This window comes from Erythrolamprus reginae, chromosome 3, assembly GCF_031021105.1.
Source record: "Erythrolamprus reginae isolate rEryReg1 chromosome 3, rEryReg1.hap1, whole genome shotgun sequence".
NCBI lineage: Eukaryota > Metazoa > Chordata > Lepidosauria > Squamata > Dipsadidae > Erythrolamprus > Erythrolamprus reginae.
In genome coordinates this window covers 194,362,779-194,384,562 of record NC_091952.1, presented here as the reverse complement: position 1 = coordinate 194,384,562, position 21,784 = coordinate 194,362,779, and the positions used below count along the sequence as shown (strand labels likewise).

Sequence of the window (21,784 nt, the reverse complement as noted above, 5' to 3'; positions counted from 1 at the left end):
AACTCAAAACAATTATAAAGGAAACTTTATAGCACCCTATGCTCTAGTTATATCTACTTATAATTTTAATGCTTGGTTTTCACAATATCTTATTCCTGCCAAAGGTGCAAGTCTAACAGCTGGCATTTATGTAATTTCCCCCCCTTGTCTCAGAATTTTACTATTCTGTCCTAAAGTTAATCATAATGGAAATCATGTAGTATAGGAGTGTTAAACTCGTGTTGTCATGGTGGTATCATGTGATGTAGTGGGACCCCCCCCCCTTTGCTAAACTGGCTATAGGCGTAATCAGCATTTGACACATCTGGCCCGCAGGCCACAAGTTTGGCAGCCCTGATGTAGTTAGTAACTTTTCCTCTCACTATGCCTTTAAGCATCTCTTCTTCCCAAGATACCAAATGCTTGTTAGTATTCTCATCAGGTCTACAGTTCAGATACTTTTTCAACTTCTCTATCCCTCTCCCTCCCAGCTTTCACAGTTGTAAAATGCTTTCAGGCCTGTGACAATACGATACTCTAGGCTATTTCTTTCCTCGTAAAGCTTATGGTCTGTTCTTTCCAAAGACTTTGATTGTGATTATACATAACCAGCTCTGGCTACCTGTTGTAACTCTTTTCTATAGCTCTTTAATGACAGATTGATAAGGGGCATTGGGAAAAACTGTGAATGATTTGAAGATAGTTTGGATAGTATTTTAGTTTTCTTACCTATCTTTGTATCTTGTCCTGTAAGAAAGGGTTACAAAATTTCCTCACTGCATCCATGTCTAGCAACATCTCCTAATTATTAAAAAGGATTTTAACAATACTTTGAAAGATTATGCTTTTTAAGAAAAAGTCCATGCTCAGCAGGGAGGTCACTAACCAATCATGCTATTGTATTTCTTTTCAGGTTAAGCAACTTTATGCAATATGCAGGAAAGGAGTAAGGAATGGGGAAGAAAAGCAATGAAAGATTTAAAATAAGAAACAGAAAAGGAAATATAAAATGAAATGTCATTTGATTCATAGATACCAATCTCTCTAGTCTTCTTGACCGTGATCCATAAAGGCTTTCATATATTATAGCTAAAAGGTGGGCCAGGTTACACTTCTTAGGCACTTGTATAGGCGATATTTAGGTCAATATCAGTGAGACACATTTGCAACTGAAGCCCTACTTTACTTCAAGGATATTCGTATTTTTCTGTGCAAGCCAGGATCTCTAATCTAGAGAATGCTTACTAAGTAGGAGATAGATGCAATAAACTTAACTGCATAGTTTTAGACTTATATTAAATATATAAAATGTATTTATTTAATAAGCAAATCTATTTGTCCTCCCATGTTCAAGGCAACTCTGAAATGTTTTGTGATATTGGGGTGGTGGTGTTGGCGTTTGAGCGGCGGCATACAAATCTAAATAATAATAATAATAATAATAATAATAATAATAATAATAATAATAATAATAATTATTATTATTATTATTATTATTATTATTATTATTATTATTATTATTATTATTATTATTTAAACCAAAGTGAAACAAGGAAGTAAAATAGTAAAATTATATGCTTAGGATCCTGTTGCAGGAGGACTAAAATTTGAAGAAACAATACTTTATATATGTGACATTGGTTGCAATGGTACTTAAAGGCTTGTGAACCCTTGAAAAATTTCAATATTGCTGCATCAATAGGATCTAAAGCATGATCTTTTCTTCACACAAGTCCTAAATCTAGATAAAGAGAACCCAATTAAATAAGTGAATGGAGAGCATCTTTAAATCTGGTACCCAGTGAATTTGGGACTAGAATTGCTTTAATTGTTAATGAATACAGGGGCATGTGAGTGCAACACACACAATATATATGTATGTATGTATGTATGTATGTATGTATGTATGTATGTATGTATGTATGTATGTATGTAAAGTAGATATATGGAAGTTTTTCATTCAGGGTAAATTTTTTCCCCTTAAGTTTAGGAACATAAATTCTTTTTATTTTCTACTAATAAAACATAAAAGGAAGCGTTGAGATATTGGACCTATTATTTATGAATTTTTCTCTTCTTTTCCTCAAATATAAAGCCACTACAAAGATGCCACCTGTCTTGCATTCCAATTATAATATTAAAGACTCATTGCGCATTTTCTTTTTCTACCATCTCTAGTGAAGGGGAAACAACTTGATAAATGACTGAAGTTATTGATTTGAGCTTTTTTTGTGAGGGTTTTACTGATGGAGTTGTAATAAAAAATATATAAATTCAGTTCAGTTGCCAGTAGTAGACCTATGAAGTCCTTTAAGATGGTTCTACTATATTTTGGTGGTTAAGCAGCCGGCTAACTCTGGTCAATAAATGACCACTGAATCCTTTCAAATGGTACAACTTCATCAATTGCATCACCATGTTTCATACAAATATGAATATCACAGTAATGAGTCCAGAATAGGTTTACCCCAATAAGAAAGTAAAAGAAAATGCAAGTTAAAATCTTGACCTTCATGTGCATGAAATGTCCTGAATTTCTTTTCATTATAAGCATTCATGATCAACCTTTCCACATATTCTTCTTTTCAATAATCCTAAATCAACTCTAACCACTAAAAGCTAAAACATCCAATGCTTAATTGACCAAATTATCAGCTTTATTTTGGGTAATTTAATCTTTTGAAACAACATGCTTCTATGTTTTAAGCCTGCCTCATGACAGTCCACCGACTGTTAGTTTAAATATCATTTAATTTTAATAATTTTATTTCTCCAGTAAAGAAAACTGAACAGATAATGGTCAAGGTGGGTTTTGAATTTGTGAGGTACATCATTGTCCACAGTAGGTGGAGCTAGCCTCCGAGGGTGGAAAAACACCACCTTTAGTCAAGTCTGAAAAGGTATAAATGCCCCCCCATGCCCCAACTCCCCCCTTCAAGACTTAGTCTGTAGCCAGGGACACATGCTTTTTTCTCCTTAAAGACTTCTCCATTTTCACGATTCATCTCACAGTGAATGTTCTACCTGCCCTTAAAGTGCCCCCCAGGTGACTCTTGAAGGCAGTCTCAAGCGTCAGCTTAGCTGCTTCTCGGAAGCAGACTTGGGTGATAACCAAACTGCACCACAATACCCCACCCGTGATTCTTCACTCCAATTGGCTAAAATTCAGCCAGGGAAATGATCCCTTTTATTTTGGCCTTCCTGGGAACTGGGGAAGTGCTTCTGAGGTATCTCCCCCTCATCTTTCCATCTGACTGCAAATTACACCCCAAAGCTGAAGAGTACTTTAAAGTGATTATTCAGACACTGGACACAAATTGGGGTGGCCCTAGCAATTACCAGCTAACTAAGGGCACTGGAATGGAAATGACCCTCTGAACTGAAAAATAACAAGATAGCAAAGGGTTAACTAGGGGCAGAGATTATCAGATGGATTGCTTGTCTTGGGAAACCAACAGTTGATTTGAACAATTCCATTGACTTCCGATCAAGTGGAGCTCACAATCACTGATTCTAAGGGCTTCTGTGTTGTGATAGAATCTACAGCTTTTAAACTTCCTGAGTGAGGCTTCTTAGAAATTAGGTTGCTCCATTTGCCTGCCTCCAAAGCTCTGCATTGTTTCAGGAAATAGCAGATTGCCGCAGTGGCCATCTTTACTTGAACCACGAGGCCAGCTGTGCTCCTGCTGAGAGCCTGGTATGAAGAACTGGTTTCCTTTTTGAAGGAGAGTTGGAGAATCTCTCTGACATAGTGGTCACTTGCCCAAGGCTCAGTCCAACAACTGCCTGGCACTTGAGTGGCTTACTCTAAGAGATCGCCAGGTCCCAGTGGATATTATACAAATTATGCTGGCTTCAAGAAGGCCGTCCACAGAACACATATATTATGCCAACTGGAGGGCTTTCTGTAACTGGTGTCTCCAAGTAGAGACACCAGACCCGTCCTTCATTAACATCCTCCAGTTCTCTAAAACAGGGTCTGTCCAAGGGCCTGTCCTCCAACACACTCCGCCGCCAGGTTGCAATCCTATTAATGATGCTGTCCTGCAAGTCCTTGGACTCCCTTTCTGAGCACCTTCTGATTCACAAATTCCTTGACCACGTCCAACTTATGTCTCCCCATCGTACATACGTACCCAACCTGGCAATTATCTAAAGTGCTCAACGCACTCACAGAGTGATGTTTTGAAACTTGCAATCTATTTCTATCTGTGGTATGATGTATCTCTAGTAGCTATCGTATCAGCACATAGAATTTCAGAATTGGCTGCTCTTTCAGTGAGACCCGACCTTTGTGTCTTTCATCACAATAAGGTGGTACTGAGACTGGATCCTACCTTTGCCTCAAAGGTTGTCTCATTTTCATAGGGCACCAGAGATAATCTTACCCAGCTTTTATCCTTGTCTCACTAATGCCATAGAGCAACAGTGACACCCCCTAGACGTGAGACGTACCTTGTACATTTATTTGCAACACACATCGTTCTTCCATAGAACTGAAGTGCTGTTTGTTTCCTGACTGCCTGCTTCCATGGGCCAAAAGTTCTACTCCTCCAGGGTGGGTCGTTGGATGTACATGGTTATTTCTAGAACTTATGATCAACTGTCATTACCACGACCCAGTAGAATAACTGCCCATTCAACGCATAGTGCTACTATCACAGCAGCTTGGAATATACATCAAAGACATCTGTTGAGCGGCCACCTGGTCATCCCTGACACCATTCATCTGTCACTACAAATTGGATATTTTTGTCTCAAAGGAGATGGCATTTAGGCAAAGAGTATTGCAAAAGGTGGTGCAGGATAGTGGAAGGGCCATCCAGCATTGGGTAGCCCATCCAAAGGACTGGTTACTTTGGTATGTCCATCCTTGGAAGCTAACTCCACCTACTATGGAGAAGGAGTATTGTATTGTATTGATATGCCCTTTCTCATAAGGTGGAGCTAGTCTTCAAGCCACTCCCTTCAGGGAAAAGGGCTGGCACATAATAACTAACTAATCCAAGTATGTCATAGACTAATAAAGGTTTTATCCTTGTTAAGGACTCACATGCACAGTCTGACTTTCATCCCTCTTCTTGAAGGGGAGGTTGTAGCACAGGGGATGCCATTTATACCTTTTCAGACTCAGTCTTGATTGGCTAAAGGCAATGTTTTCCCATCCTTGGAGGCTAGCTCCACCCTACAAAAAAAGTGCGTATCAGGTAAGTACAATGCCCCTTTTACCTAAAACCGGATGAGATGATTAGAACTCTCGCAACGCTTAAACATTGGCCTTGGGGATAATAATTGTGGTCCAATTACAGGACTATTGGAAGCCACTGGTTGTCTTTGGCACATAAAAGAAGCATGTCTGGGTTTTTTTATCTAAGACAGCCTGGAATGAAGAACTTAAAATATAGCGTATTGGGAGGGGGGCAGAGTAGGAAGACAATTCCCATTGTCTAACATAGAGATTTAGAAATCATTTGATGAAATATTAAATTTTCAAAAGAATGTAGGAAAAGCATGAAAGCATGTGAATGCAATTAATTTCCTTCCACTAGACCTTTTCTTCTTAATCATGGTTATCAGGATTCCCCCTACTTATTAACATGCTATCTAGCCTGAAAAAGTTGAAAATCTGCGCTAACTTTCTTATTGTATTGGAGACTGCTGTCCATGGTGCTGTATTCTTTAAAGCTAAATGCTACTGGCTGGATGGTTATTAATCATACCATTTTTTCTTCCTGTTGAGAAAAGTAGGCTAGTAGTTTTCTCTTTTGCTCACCTTCCATTTCTCACGCTCTTAAACATTTTTAAAAAATAATATACTCTGAGTACACATTGGAAGACCCATGGAAGTATAGCTGGATTTTCAAGATTCTGTTTAAAATCAGTGCAACGTGTTGTTATATAACATGGTTCAAAATGTGATTTGGGTGTAATTTCAGAAATACTGAAAGATAATACATCTATAGTCCACAAACATGAGTAACTAAATTTTTTTAGAAAAGAGTAGATACATTACAAGTCTTTTAGAGCTTTTGATATACATGTGATTCTAAAGTTGTAGAATGCTGTAGCTAAACCTTTATATTTCATGAAACGTGGTGTAGGGTAGTGGAATGGAATTTCTATTAATACTAACAAAAATATTTCCCTTAACTCCTGTGCAGTGTAAGGCAAGAAATCTAAATTAAAGTACTTAGCATGGGAAATAATTGACTCTTTTCTACCTATTAATGGTAGTTCTGATCCAAACCAGAACCTTGTCACTTTACCTATTAACAACAAATCAACAAAAACATTGGATCATCTCTGTGCAATACAACTATTGTATTGCAGTATTCCTCAGAGTTGGCAAATTCCAATTGTATGAACTTCCAACTCCCAGAATTGTAAGCAGTGGCATGATAGCTAGGAATTATGGGAACTGAAATCTGTAGAATTAGAAGTTTTCAAAATTCATGGGTAGACTTTCACTATGTTCTGAGTTTTCATTCTATTATAATTTCATTCAGGACATGCCAGTGCCCTGGGTACAGGTATATTTCAATGTAGGATTTCATCGTAGGGAGAAAAGCATAACCAGCCTTCTATCTTGCACACCAATGATTTTTAACATTTACAATTCCAGGAAGAATTGTAGCCTAATTGTTTGGGGTTGTTTGGGGTTGTTGTTGTTGTTTTTAAAAAAAAGAAATGATATGGTATTTCCTAGACCAGGTTTAGTGTTAGGATTTAAAATATAATTGTAAGGAACCTGAAGCAGATGGGTTCCTGAGGGGGTAAAAATGAGAAAAATTAAGACTTAACCCTTATCTTCTATCATAAGGAACATCCTTGCTTTTGATAACTGGGTCTCAGTATGTTGTTGTCCAAAAGCACTTTTAAAAAAGGTGAAAGTTGAATAAAAGATAATATCTTGCATTGTTCCCTCTTTCTCTCATCTCTCGTCATTCCATTAGCAGCCGCATATAACCTTGTTTGCTGAATTTTTATTACTGGTTGCAACACACAATAATTGAAAATTGAAGTCTTTATAAAACTGGCTGAATCTGGGGAGCCTGGTATTTAAAATCAGATAATTGGTCTGTGTTTGGTCTGAATACATATTTGGTCTGAATACATATTAGAAAGTTTTATTGGGTCTTCCTGAAGGAAGGGCAAGCTAAACACAATAAATTTACAAATCCAGCCTCCTCCCCATACTTATTTTAAGGATTTTATTTACATTAATAGCAGAGTTGTTTAGCACCCAACTCCCAAAAGGTAGAGTAGACAACTCTAGATTCTTACATATGGGCAAGCCTTGCTACAAAGCTCAAAGTCTACCGAGCAGTATTGCTAACTACCCTGTTGTATGCCTGTAAGACATGAACTATGCAGGAGACAGGCATTTGAACTACTATCACATGACCTCCCTCCATGAAATTCTGAGAATCCGCTGGCAGGATAAGGTGCCTGATACTGAAGTCCTCTCCAGAGTAGGCCTGCCACCAATTCCCACCCTGTTGATAAAAGCCCGGAAATGCTGGGCGGGCCATGTTACTAGGATGCCAGACCATCACATCCCTAAACAGCCATTTTATGGTGAGCTGTCTAAAGGAAAACTATTGCATGGTGGACAAAGGAAGTGATACAAAGACACATTGAAAGCCTCCTTCAAGTCCCTCGATATGGACAACACCTCCTGGGAAACCCTAGCACAAGAGAAGCGAGCACTCCGTAAAGCCAGAGCTGCAAATGCTGCAACAATGGTGCCCAGACATGTCTTCCCACCATGTGGCATAACATTCTGTGCCCATATAGGTGTTACCAGCTACCTGTGGTCATATCACATACAGCCCTCAACCCATTGGATGTCAAGGTCCTCTTTGAATACGATAGTTGAACATCATCACATATGGGCAATACATAATTGAAAATGCTATGCTGATAAATGAAAATACCATAATTTTTGTGCCAATATGTGATTGCTGCAAAAGAACACAACATGCTTTAAGCAAGCATAAAACATGTTACTTTATACATATCAACAGGAACTTGTACCAATGTAATATTATAATCACAGAAAAATATATATGCTGCCAGCAAGAGGGTTCTACAATGTTGAGTATAGCATTCTACATTCTTCAACTCATAAAAATTTTGAGTTTCCTTAGTGGACTAAAGGAGGACAATAAACTGAAAGTGAATATCAAGGAAAGCTATTGGCAACTAGTTTCTCTTACCAGTGAACTGTCTATATACTTGGTGGCAATTACCCTCTGCCTCCAGAACACTAGATCAAAATGCTGGTAGGTGCAGCATTATTCTGAAGGCTAAGACTTGAAAGATATGAAGGGTTGTACATCAAATATGAACTTCTATGACAAAATTAGCTTGGTTATGGTTATGCATATTAAACTTCTACAGTAAAGTTTTGTCACTTGTAGCCTCTTCAGGAGCCAAGATACATCAGGTGAACTGCAGTTCACTCTTATTTGAGAGTGAACCCTATTGTTTTGGGTTGATTTACTTCCAAAAAGTACTCGTATCTAGAGGACTGGATTGCCTGCTCATTTAGATTTGAGTATCTTAGTCATAATGAGTACATACTGAGCTGATACACTTGAAGTCATTGGCAACATTCCCATTGATCTTTTCTTGAGTAAAAAATGCATATAAATAGCATACTGCATTGCTCTTTAAAGATAATTGGAAAAAGGGTGTAAAATGAAACAAGCATTCTAAAAACAGTAAAAAAACCCTTAAATTACACACTTTACTATATAAGCATGATGTGTTTATAAAGCAAAGCTATATATATTGACAGAAGGCCATTCAATGCAACTATAGTACTTTACATAAAAGCTTTCTGAGATATCTTGGAGACAGAAGGCTTTAATGTGAGAATGTGAAAGGGGGCAATAGAAGTCCTGCAAACTATTTACCATATGTTTCATAGTCATAGTATTAAGACTCTGCTCAGATAGTACACATGGATAAAACAGAAAAACATTTGTGCCAGCATAAGATTGACAAATTGAATCAATTAGGATTAGAGATGGTTTAGACAATCTGGTAAAAACATTTACAAACTTTGTGAAAAGAAAGCTCAGAATGACCATTCACTACAGTTGGAACAAGCACTATCAACTTTAGAAGTATAAACAAACACATGTTTAGAGAGAAATTGATATTATAAAGTTATATTTTATATAATTTATATTATATCTTATAATATATAAAATTATATTTTAAAATATATTTTTATAATATATAATTTATATATTATATATTGTATTTTATTGTATTGTATTACCAGTATATTATATTATATTATTAAAATTATAAAATTATATATTATAAATTATCCTACAATCTACAATTACTACACTGCAAAAACATATGGACTTCAAAACCTGACCAGGGCAAAACAATAGATGCAATTTTTATAGACTTATGTAAAGCCTTCGACTCAGTGTTTCATGATAAGCTACTTCTGAAACTGAAATCCTATGGCATCTCTAGACCCCTACAAGATCATGCCATTCATATTAAACAGACAACAATTGGTCGAAATAGAGAGCAAACCATCTAATCCCGTTCCTGTTAACAGCATTGAACCCCAAAGCAGCATACTAGGACCAACACTCTTTATACTCTATGTAAGAACAAGTGACTGTGTTCTCTTTGCTGATGATGTAAAACTCTTCAACACCACCGACAACATTGCTACCCTCCATAAAAACCTTGACTCTGTGTTAGAATGGTCAAACATTTAGCAATTCCAAGTCTCAACCAATAAATACTCTGTCCTGCACATTGGCAAAAAGAATCAGAATATCAAATATAAGCTAAATAAACAAGACCTTGCAGATGACCCTCACTCTGTCAAAGATCTTGAAATACTCATATCAAATGACCTAAGTGCCAAAGCCCACTGCAACAACATTTCCAAAAAGGCTTCAAGAGTTGTTAACTAATCTTATGTAGCTTCTTCTCTGGTAATATCACACTATTAACCAGAGCATACAAAACATTTCCCAGACCAATTCTTGAATACAGCTCATTTGTCTGGAACCCACACCACATATCAGATTCTAAAGTATTTTTACATTAGAAAGTGTTCAGAAATACTTTACTAGAAGAGCCCTCCACTGTACTCACAACAGAATACCTTACACAACCAGAATTGAAATCCTGGGGTTAGAAAGTTTAGAATTAAGTCACCTTTGGCATGACCGAAATTATCTGCTACAATGTCCTACCTGTCAATGACTATTTCAGCTTCAACTACTATAATCTATGAGCACACAACAGATACATACTCAAAGTGAACCACTCCAAACTTGACTGTAGAAAATATGACTTTAGCAACAAAATGGTTAATGCCTGGAATTCACTACCTGACTCTGTGGTGTCATCACCAAACCTCCAAAGCTTTACCCTTAGACTGTCCACTGTTGACCTCACCTGATTCCTAAGAGGTCAGTAAGGGGCATGCATAAGCGCACCAGTGTGCCTATTGTACCTGTCCAATTGTTCCCTCTTATCCGTACCTATCTTACATTTAGAAACAATGTTATATCTATGTATATTACAAAAATGTACTTTACGAATAAAATAAATAAAAATAAAATGGGAGGGGGCAGGATTTGGAAGTTATAATGACATTTTAGGAGATGTCTGATGAAAGACTGCATATAAAAATCTAGTAGGCTCATTAGCAAAACTAGAATGAAGATAGATTTGAAGTAGTCAGAAGAGAGGAAAAATCTGTTTAAGTTTTTTGTTAATGGAATAACTAATGAAAATAACTAATTTCATACCAGTTATTTTGAATACATTCTTTCACTTTAAATGAAAAGTTTACTATTAGTTTTAGGCTATGCTCACTGTGTTTAATTAGAGTTCATTTCATTTTGAGGAGGAGATAGCAGGAGAAAAAAATACAGAGGTTTAGCTTAGAAAACTCTTTTAAATTCAATCAGTGATGTTTAAGAAACCTTTGTGTATGCTGAAATAATATATCCTCCATCAAATACTTTGTAGGATAAGATGTGTCTGAGTTGTGGAATCTAATCAAGGGAGTTTGCAGGAAAATCCCAGCTTCTCAGCAGCAAGATAGTGTATATGAAGCTGGAAATGTTTCCAGCAGACTCTGAGCTGTTTCAAGAATTGCTCAGACAGCACAATTTGAATGTTAATGAAGATTCAGCAAACCCACAGGACCAAAATATAAGAGCACAAGTCATTTCTATAATTTCCCACTATTGTATCGTTAATGGAACATAAATCCACTATAACACCAACAATTAACAATCATGGCTAACTTACAAGAAACGCTGGGAGAAGGGCATAGCAAAAATACAAAGTCATGCCATTTTTATTGTTTTAGGTGAAGGGAGAAGAGCTAATGCACCGCTGTCTAAAATGTAATCCATTAATGTCTTCATTTGCACGGTAAATGCTGCAAGGTGCTTTGTCAAGTGAGTAGGTCTCATTTACTTATATGGAGGAGATTATATTTATTTTGTGCTAGGAATATTAGCAGCATAATGGGATGACAAATCTTCCCTCTAGGAAGGGTTCAAAAAGCCTGACTGTGCCTGATAACACTGAAGATTGACAGGGTGCACACACATTGTTATATTTTGAGACTTTCAATTTTTAAACTTCAAGTTTTACAAGATATCTTCCTCCCACTTCCCCAGTTGACTCATCAGAACTGCCTATTCTGTTCCCAGCTGCTCTTCCAATAATTTGAAGTTGCCTATAACCACAATAATTGGCTTACTTTTGTTTGATTTCCAAAGAATATTATGGTTCCATTCCAGCATATGTTCCATTTCTCTGTTCAGTTGTTTGTTTGTTTGTTGTTGTTTTCAGTTAACAGACTGTACTCTAAAATTTGGGTACATGCAAGTTTTTGAGAATGCAAACTGCTTAATTTCATACCAAAATGAAACTCAAGCATGCATCCTTTTTGTATAGTTCCTGGCTCCCTGTGGCAGAGATAATAAATAATTCTTAAATTATATCATACTTTTTATTTGGAAGAGCTTATCTTAATGACCAGCACTAAACCAAATTGAAACATAAAACATTTGTTTAAATTGGTTTAAAGCTTGTGCTTTTGAGCTATTATGGAACAGATAAAAAGAAAAGTAAAATGCTGGAACAGCTGCCATATTATTGCATATGACACCTGGCATGGTCCATTTACTTCATTACCTTGAATCATCGAAAAGGCAAGGATCTGAAAATGCTCTAAATGAGAAGATGTTAAAATGAATCTTAAGTCTTTACATATGCTTGTCTTGTGCCAATTCAGAGCCAGTGCTATGCTCCTTTGCTCCCACAGAATCATGGGTCTTCTGGAGCTCCTCCAACCAAACAGATTACTCTCTCATTCACTTCCAACATCTGCGCTGTAAAAAGAGTTTTGCACCATTAACTTAGGAAATGTGGAGCTAATGATGTCCCATGAATGAAAACAAATAATATGTGTCCCGGGAACGTTGTAGGATCCAATCTGAGCAGGTCACCAGAATGAGAGGGGTGTTCTTCCAAACCTTTTGGACTCATGCTGAAGCCCATGCTTAAGCCCATCCTCAAGGAACTTCTTTCTCTCTCACTCCAGAATGTGTGAGAGAAGTTCCCAAGCATGGGCTCCAGCACAAGCCCAAAAGTTTGGAAGAACAAACTTCTGAGCCCATTGATTGACTCAGATTGGATCCAGCTAATGATTTCCTACTACTGTCTTCCTTATCTCATCTTTTGGTTATTTGGTATCTTCTTTCTTTCTCTTCCTCTCTTAATATTATTTCATCCAATTTCTTAAACTGAGTGGGAAAGGAGAGGAAAGGAAGACTTTCTTTTCTTGCAGTGCAAGGGATGTGGTGCCAGCTGAATTTTTGCACCTTTGAACTGTTTTGCTAAAGAGAGGATCTAATTGGCTCAGAGGGAGCATTTGGCATTGCAGAGTTGACAGCACTGAGGACATTCAAGAGAGCAATGTGTAAATTCTTCTGAGCATGTATGACTGAATAGAATGTGATTCTACTGTTTCTGTTCATTGAACTGTTCTATGATAGAGAACATTTCTAATGTTTTATTATTTCTACCTGTTGGGAATAATTACATGTTATTATTATTATTTATTAGATTTGTATGCCGCACCTCTCCGTAGACTAGGGCAGTGTTTTTCAACCAGTGTGCTGTGGCACACTAGTGTGCCGTGAGACATGGTCAGGTGTGCCGTGGGGAAATTAAACATGGGTTCCCAATCTACCATTCATGCCAGGATATCCCTTTTGTGTTCATTGAAACAGGCCCAGGTTTCACACTAAGTGAGTATAAATACATTTAGAAACTATATTATTAACTATATGTATAATATGTACTGCGTTAGAGTGTCATTTTGTATCATTTTGGTTGGTGGTGTGCCCCAGGATTTTGTAAATGTAAAAAATGTGCCGCGGCTCAAAAAAGGTTGAAAATCACTGGACTAGGGGATATTACATATACCTTAAATTCATTCCTGATGCTTGCCCTTTAGCTCTTGTGTACACATATCTTTCCCCCCCCCAATTCTGCTTTTTGTCCCCTTTTTAATTCCAATTTATCAGCAATTTTCTTAGTATCTGGTTACCATTTCAGAACTGTAATTAATGGAACAGAGATTTAACTAAGATAAAGGTTGGAAGAATTGCTATTCACTCTCAAGTGTTTAATGTATTCAGTTAACATTCTCCTGGGTTATTGTTTTTATACTCTACACTTCCTATCCTTCCTTGTTCTGGTACTGTTTTTAATGGCTTTAATAATTTTATCTACTTAGAGAACCTCAGTTATTGGAAGAAGTGTAGATTATTATCATTATTATCATCACCTTGGATATAGGAAAGGATACTGAAAAGTAATCTATTTAAGTAGAATTTTATGATTGTTTTCTTGATTACCTTCTTTCTATGAACATGCTGCCCCCAAGATACCCTTGAGAGTTTCTATTGTTCCAGAAAGTACTTTTCAAAGGACTTTCTTTTGCTAATGAGAAACAGTGATAACCATTTCTTTTTATATCACTTGACATATTTCAGTGGGTTTTAGGAAAGAGTTCCTAGTAGATGGTCATCATACTGATGATTTTGCAGCCTAAATAAATAAATAAAGTTAGTGGACACATCTATTTCTGCCTTTCTCTCAATTATTTTCTGAGCAAAAAGAAACTAGAAAGTCATTATTCAGCATTAGAAAATAATTGTGAAGTGCATCACTGCTGTTTTTCCCTTCAAGGATCAGAGAAACCAAAACATAAGATAGGAAACATTCACTCTTGTGTGTGCATTCTTGCCACATAGTTAAAGAACAGATGTTTCCACATAATTTGTCAAAAGAAGGAAAAAGAGAATAAATTTATTTCTGCTCCTTGGGTGTTTTTTTTTTTTTTTAGAGAAAAGATGTTCTGAGTGATGAAATAAAAAATCATGAATTTGTCATGGATCTTCCATGCATTATATTTAGTAGAAATACATTCTTGAAAATAAAGCTGTGATAAAATATACTGGGTTTTATTTCATTTGTGTAGACCTTTTATTGTCTTCCTTAATCGGGACATGGAAACCATCGCTTTGGAAAATGCTTCTTCTCCAATCTATATGGATGTAGGCAGTGATGGGTTGCCAAAATTTTTACTACCACACTGGGGGTGTGGATTATTTTGTGGGTGTGGCTTGATGGCCATGTGACCAGGTTGGAGAAGCTTGACAATCATGTGACTGGGTGGGGGTGGCTTACCGCCCAAGATAAGTTTTCAAATAAGTGCTTGGAATTTTTTTCAGTTGATTAAGTCACATTATTTGAATAGCCACAAAAAGGACAAATGATAGACAGCACTCTTTGTTGAGGAGCAGACTAACATTTTAAGGTGGGAATCCCCTTGCTGGGATTCAAAGCAGCACTGTCAAAAATGAAGGGAATCCCAGCGAGGGGAGCCTCAGGGGAATCCCAGCAACGCAAAAACGGGCGCTTCGGCTGTCAATGGAAGTCCGGAGGTGGGATTTCCCAGCAAGGGGAGGCTCAAGGGAATCCCAGCAACACAAGGACGGGTGCTTCAGTTGGCAACGGAAGTCTGGAGGCGGGGATTCCCAGTGAGGGGAGGTTCAGGGGAATCCTAGTGCTTTGGCTGGCAATGGAAGTCTGGAGGCGGGGCATCCCAGCGGTGGCAGCTCGGATTCAGAAGGTGAAAATAGTTTGGTAGAAGAGGCAAAAAAATCTTAAACGCCGGGTTTATATCTCGAAAAGTTCATTAGTAGAGGCGTTCTTAAGAAGAAGTACCACTGTATTTTCTTTTGTTCCTTGTTTGCTAAAACATTTTTAGCCTAATTGACTTACATAATCACAAGGGCATCAGTGCTACTATCTGAGGACCTATAATAACATTATTTCATATATTTTACTGCTGTTGATCGCTTTGTGTGCCTGCTTGCTTATTTATTTCTTTTATTTGCATATACCCAGTTTACTTTCATGCTTTTATTGCTAGGACACTCAAGCCAGTTTAGTGTAGTGACAAATTGTTGGACTTGGACAAGGGTGACCTAGGTTCAAATCCAGATTCAGCTATAGAAACTTATTAGGTGACTTTAGCCCCCATCACCAAAACAGAACGTTGCATGTGCTGTCTTGAATTCCTGGACGAAAGACAGGAAATAAATCTGATGAACAAACACCAAAACAAAACAGGCCTTCTGGGTGTGATAACCTTCCTATCCATTCTGCGCATCTTCTTGAGGGCCCATTTGCTTGCTAAATTGTTGGTAAATTGTACACTTAAGCACTTTTTTTTAAAAGGAGAAATGTTTTGCTGAAAGGGCTTCTGTTTTATCTAATGTGGTGTAACCTTGAACAACCTCCCTCCCACACTAAGCAAGTTTAGAAGTTAATGCTGAGGTCAAGGAAATAGAGAAGAGACTAGGACATAGTGTATTCATCAAGAAACTACAGCATATTTAAAATAGATTGCATATCAGCAAATACAGCATTATGTCCTCGTCATGAAAATGGACAATGTGATACAGGAACCAAATATATCAGAAATGTTCCTATGCAGCTGACTATCAGTATTTTATTTATGTATTTATTTTATCAAGTACGCATTGGTAATATACATAGATATAACATTGTTTATATCTATAAATGGGTAAGAATAAGAGGGAACTTTAAGAGAGGGATAGTAGGCATGCTGGTGCACTTATGCACACCCCTTACTGACCACTTAGGAATTGGGTGAAGTCAACAGTAAACAGTCTAAGGGTAAAGTTTTGAGGGTTTGATGATTTGGTGATGTAGTCAGAGTCAGGTAGTGAGTTCCAGGCATTAATCACACTGTTGCTCAAGTCGTATTTTCTACAGTCAAGTTTGGAGTGATTCACTTTGAGTTTGGATTTGTTGTGTGCTCATGTATTGTTATGGTTGAAGCTGAAGTAGTCATTGACAGGAAAGACATTGTAGCTGATAATTTTATGAGCTATGCAATTTGTGTTAAATTGTGAGTATTTGTGGTATGACTAGGGAATTTTAGGCATAAGCCATTGCTGTTTACAAAGACTGAGCCAAAGAATGTGTTGAAGAAGTTAGCTTTGACTGTTTCATTGTAGCATTCTTTGTTGTTGAGTCCTTTTAATGGTGGGAGAGGTCTTGAGTCCTTGAGTTTGTTATTTACAAAGTTATAGAATGTGCAGTTGGATTTTTTTTTAAATCTTTATTCAATTTTTCAGTTTATAAAAGAAATATCACAATAATTTTGCACAAATCAGAACCAATCTCTTATCTTATATCCATATTATAAATTAGTATCATTATTTACATTTACATTATTTACATATATTGTTCATATTTACATTGTTCTTATTTTTGTAAGTACTTTCACATTGTATTACCACTTTTTAGTTTATTTTTCATCCAATTATACCATCTCTCCAATTATTCAATTTTTCAATTTATAAAAGAAATATCAAAATAATTTTGCACAAATCAGAACCAATCTCTTATCTTATATCCATACTATAAATTAGTGTCATTATTAACATTTACATTATTTACATATATTGTTCATATTTACATTGTTCTTATTTTTGTAAGTACTTTCACATTGTATCACCACTTTTTAGTTTATTTTCCATCCAATTATATAATCTTTGCCATGTATCATAATATTCTGAGTGATATAATTCTTTGATCTGCATTGTTAGCCTATCCATTTCTGCATATCTATATATTTCGTGTATGATAGCATTTTCTGGTGGTACTATTTTGTTTCTCCAAAACTGCGTAACAGATCCAGGTTGTGGTTATTATATGTATTATTAAATATTGATATTTTTTTTCATATTGTTCTTGCTAATTCCTAATAGGGTTGTATGGATGGGTTTAGGGCCCAGTTAATGAGAGGTAGATTGAGGTTTCCAAGAAAAGTAAGGGAGTATGAGCAGGAGACTGCCTGCATTAGCAATGAGGTTAATTTGTTCACGTGTATGATGTTTGGGGCTCTGTAACAAAGTAGGAAGTGAAGTGTGGTATTTAAGGACAGATCGTACACAATGGTTTCAGGAAGGGTGAGATCATGTATAACTTGGACATCTTTTAGGTTTAGTGTCTTTTTGTAGACTATAGCTACTCTGCCTCTCCGCCTCTGCGGATATCCTGGTCAGATTGGAAGACAACATAGTTTCTTGCTGTGATGATAGAGTCAGGGAGGGATGTGTTTAGCCATGCTTCGCAGACAAAAATAATATCAAGTGTGTCAGTATTTAGTAGGAGGAAGAATTCGTGCATTTTGTTAACTATGCTTCATGCATTGACTAGTTTGCATTTGAGATTAATATTGGATTGGATTGAAGAAGTAAGGGGTGCACTAACCTAGTCTTGGGTGGTGGTGTATGGAATATTGGTGTTGGGGGATGGTGGGTTGGATGCTGTGGAATGGATTGTGGGTCTTTTTTTGTATTGGTGCCCTATGTCAGTATTGGCAAATATTTTTGGCACTCAGCTTTCTGTGTGCCAGAAACTGGAAGAATAGATGCTTGGTACACATGCACTCACCAGGCGGCTGCTCTTCTAGTTTCCAGCATGTGCATTGGACTCCTGATCTGCTTGTTTCTGGCATGCATGCATGTGCGAAGACTAGCTAGATGTGCACCTGTGCACACCGTAAACCAGAAGAGTAGCTGCCTGGTGTGCATGTGTGCACTAGGAAATGATCTTCACATTTATAGCACATGCATGCACACCGTCCAACTGGTCTTTGTGCATGCATGTTTGCCAGAAACTGGAAGACCAGGTGGCCAGTGCACATGAGCACACCAGAAACCAGAAGACCAGCCACCCTTCAAACACATGCACACTGTGCGGCTGCTCTTCTTGTTTCTGGCACTCCCACTTGCATGAAGACCAGCTTGCCTCTGGAAACCAGAAGAGCAATGGATGATGGCTCGCTTGCCCAGAGAGATGGCTCTGACTGCCACTTCCAGCACACCTGCCATAGGTTCGCTACCAGGACCCTATGTGCTATATAAAAATTATACAACCTTTGTTCATGTAACATATATGCTATCAGAACTAATACCGTGTTTCCCCGAAAATAAGACAACGTCTTATATTAATTTTTGCTCCCAAAGATGTGCTATGTCTTATTTTCAGGGGATGTCTTATTTTTTTTCAATGAATTGTATCCTGCATCCTGCTGCAGCAAAAATGCATCCAAACAAGCAGCCACATGTTGGATACGTGTTGGATGTGTTTTAAATCTGTTTGATTTAGCATTTTGGGATACACTTTATGGACAGCAGTGTTATATATGTTCTGTTCGGAAATGTTGCGAAATGAAACGTCTCCTACGTCTTACTTTCAGGGGATGCCTTATATTAGGCAATTCTACAAAAGCTCTCCTATGTCTTACTTTCGGGGGTGACTTATTTTCGGGGAAACAGGGTAATTTATCACAACTTGGCTCCAAATTCAGTGAAGGTCCAGACAACAGAATGAAATGAAACCTTTTTCCTATGTCTTTCATTTTTTTGTGTGGACAGTTCCAATCCGGCAATGGTACTCCAGAAGTGGCTACCATATACAATCTACCGCTTAGTGGCTTCGTAAGGATGCTTTGTCACAACCTAGCATTCATTTGAATAGGTATTAGGAGGAAATCAACTTCCAACATTAACATCATCATGTTAGTGAGCAATATTTGGAGGAAGAGCTTCCATTTACCGTATTTTTCGCTCCATAAGACGCAGTTTTTTTCCTCCCAAAGTAGGATGAAAAATCAGCCGCGTCTTATGGAGCGAAGCTGCAGGCAGGGAGGGGGGGGAGGCGCTGGAGCAGAGGGGGGGCGGCGATATACTCACCAAAAGTCTCCCGCCTCTGTCGCCGCCTCTCCTCTTCCCAACCCTGAAGAGAGCCGCGCCTTTCGGCCTCCGGGAGTGCTGGGCCGGGGGACGCCTCCACCGCGCAGGTTTAGGAGGCGGAGCGGCACCGGAGGAGCGTTGGTGGTTCCGAGCCTTTGGGAAGGCTACGGGAATCGCTTCAGGAGGCGGGGAGGTCTCGAAGCACCGTTCACCGTGTCTTCGCCTCCGCGCGCCGCCTCCGCCCGGCCGAAAACAAAACGGCTCCAAAAGTCGGCCGGGCTCCCGGGAGGCGGTGCGCGACTGTTTCCTCTTTGCTGCAGAGCCACACGGAGGCGAAGACACGGTGCCCGGCCACGCTCCGCCTCCCGGGAGCCCAGCCGATTTTTGGAGCCGTTTTGTTTTCGGCCGGGCGGAGGCTGAAAACAAAACGGCTCCAAAAATCGGCTGGGCTCCTGGGAGGCGGAGCGTGGCCGGGCACCGTGTCTTCGCCTCCGTGCGCCGCCTCCGCCCGGCCGAAAACAAAACAGCTCCAAAAGTCGGCCGGGCTCCCGGGAGGCGGTGCGCGACTGTTTCCTCTTCGCTGCAGAGCTGTCGGGAAGAGGCGAAGACAACGGCGCCCTCCACTCTCTCTCCCTCTCTCTCTCTCTTTTTCTCTCTGTTGCCGGCGTGGTGAACGAGAGAGAAAGAGAGAGAGAAAGAAAGGAGGGGAGAAAGAATGAGAAAGAAAGCGAGAAAGTAAGCAAGAGAGAAAGACAGGGAAAGAAAGCAAGAGAAAGAGAAAGAGAGGGGGGAAGAAGGGGGAGGGAAAGACATAGAGGGAGGGAAGGAGGGAGAGAGAAAGAACAAAAAAGAGGGAGGAAGGAAGAGAGAAAGGAAGAGGGATGGAGAGAGAGGGAATGAAAGATGAAGGAAGGGAGAGAGAAAGGGGGAGGGAGAGATAAAAAGGAGGGAGAAGGGGGTAGTTAGGGAGAGGGAAAAGGAAGGGCTTGGAGAAAGGCAGGGGGAAAGAAAGATAGAAAGGAAAGAGGGAGGGAGAGATAGAAAGGAAAAAGGGAGGGAGGAAAGAGGGAGGGAGAGATAGAAAGGAAAGAGGGAGGGAGAGATAGAAAGGAAAGAGGGAGGGAAAGATAGAAAGAAAAGAGGGAGGGAGAGATAGAAAGGAAAGTGGGAGGGAGGAAAGAGGGAGGAAGACATAGAAAGGATAGAATTATGGATGCAAGAACTTGCTCATGTGTGATAGCTACTTTTTGGCTCAAAATATTTTTGTTCTATTTTCCTCCTCTAAAATCTAGGTGCGTCTTATCAGCAGGTGCGTCTTATAGAGCGAAAAATACGGTACTTTCAGAATTTCCAGTGATTATTATTATTATTATTTTGTTATTGCTTTGAACTATTATGAAACAATAAAACTGCCAACAGCAGTGATAATTTAGGAAGGATTAGCAATGTTTTTTGTTCTCCTTTTTGCTTTGTCCCCCACCCCTTGAATACAGCTATAATATGTCTCCCCTCAGTACCCAGGAAAGTTTGTTACTTTCCTCTCTTTGTAAGTCATCTTTATTGAATTTAGTAAGCTGAGGTGCTTCCTTTATCGAAATGGCCATCAGCACAAAGTTGCATGCCACAAAACTTAAATGAATAATTTATTATGTATTAATAAAATAATTAATGTTTTTGATGTTAATATCTTTCATATCTTGTTCATGTTTATTAGGAAGTGAGCTCCTAGTAAACTTAATTTTAAATTGTTTGAGTTGTTGTTAGCAGTAATGATCTTTAGATTTTATCTGACATATGTTATGTGTTGTCCCACAATTTATATCACTATAGTTTTAATTTTGCTGTTTTCCTATTTTATGTCTAAACTCTCATTATCCAACTTATAACTGATTAGAATAAATATCCTGATTTACAGAATAGTGTGTGTGTGTGTGTGTTTTATTTATTTATTTATTGTTAGAGTTGAAAGGGACCTTGCACGTCATCAAGTCCGACCCCCTGCCTAAGCAGGAAATTCTACAGCACCCCAACCAAATGACAGTCCAATCTCCTCTTGAAAGTGTCCAGGGTTGGGGCGTTCACAACCTCCGCTGGCAGGCCGTTCCACTGGTTGATTGCTCTGACTGTCAGGAAGTTCTTATTTCCAGGTTGAATCTCTCTCTCTGTGTGTTTGTATGTATCTGTTTTGGAAATTATGAATAGAAAGTTGTTAATAATATCAATTAATTTTAAACAAATTTTCCATTATTTCACAATTTTAGAATCTAATTGTAAAATTTAAATGTTTGAGGGCAGAATTGTCAATTATTTTAATATTAAAAGAAATGTCTGTTTCACTTTCACTTTTTGTTCTTAGAAAAACCTAACATGATTGTAAAAACACCCTTTTTTAAAATTATAATTATAAGACATGAAATAGCTGA

At 38.2% G+C, this 21,784-nt stretch overlaps 1 protein-coding gene across 2 annotated transcripts in view; it reads left to right on the top strand.

The window, feature by feature from the left end:
• The window catches only part of CDH7 (cadherin 7), a 166,247-nt gene that overhangs the window by 29,998 nt on the left and 114,465 nt on the right, over window positions 1-21,784 (top strand). The gene's annotated exons all lie outside the window — the stretch shown is intronic.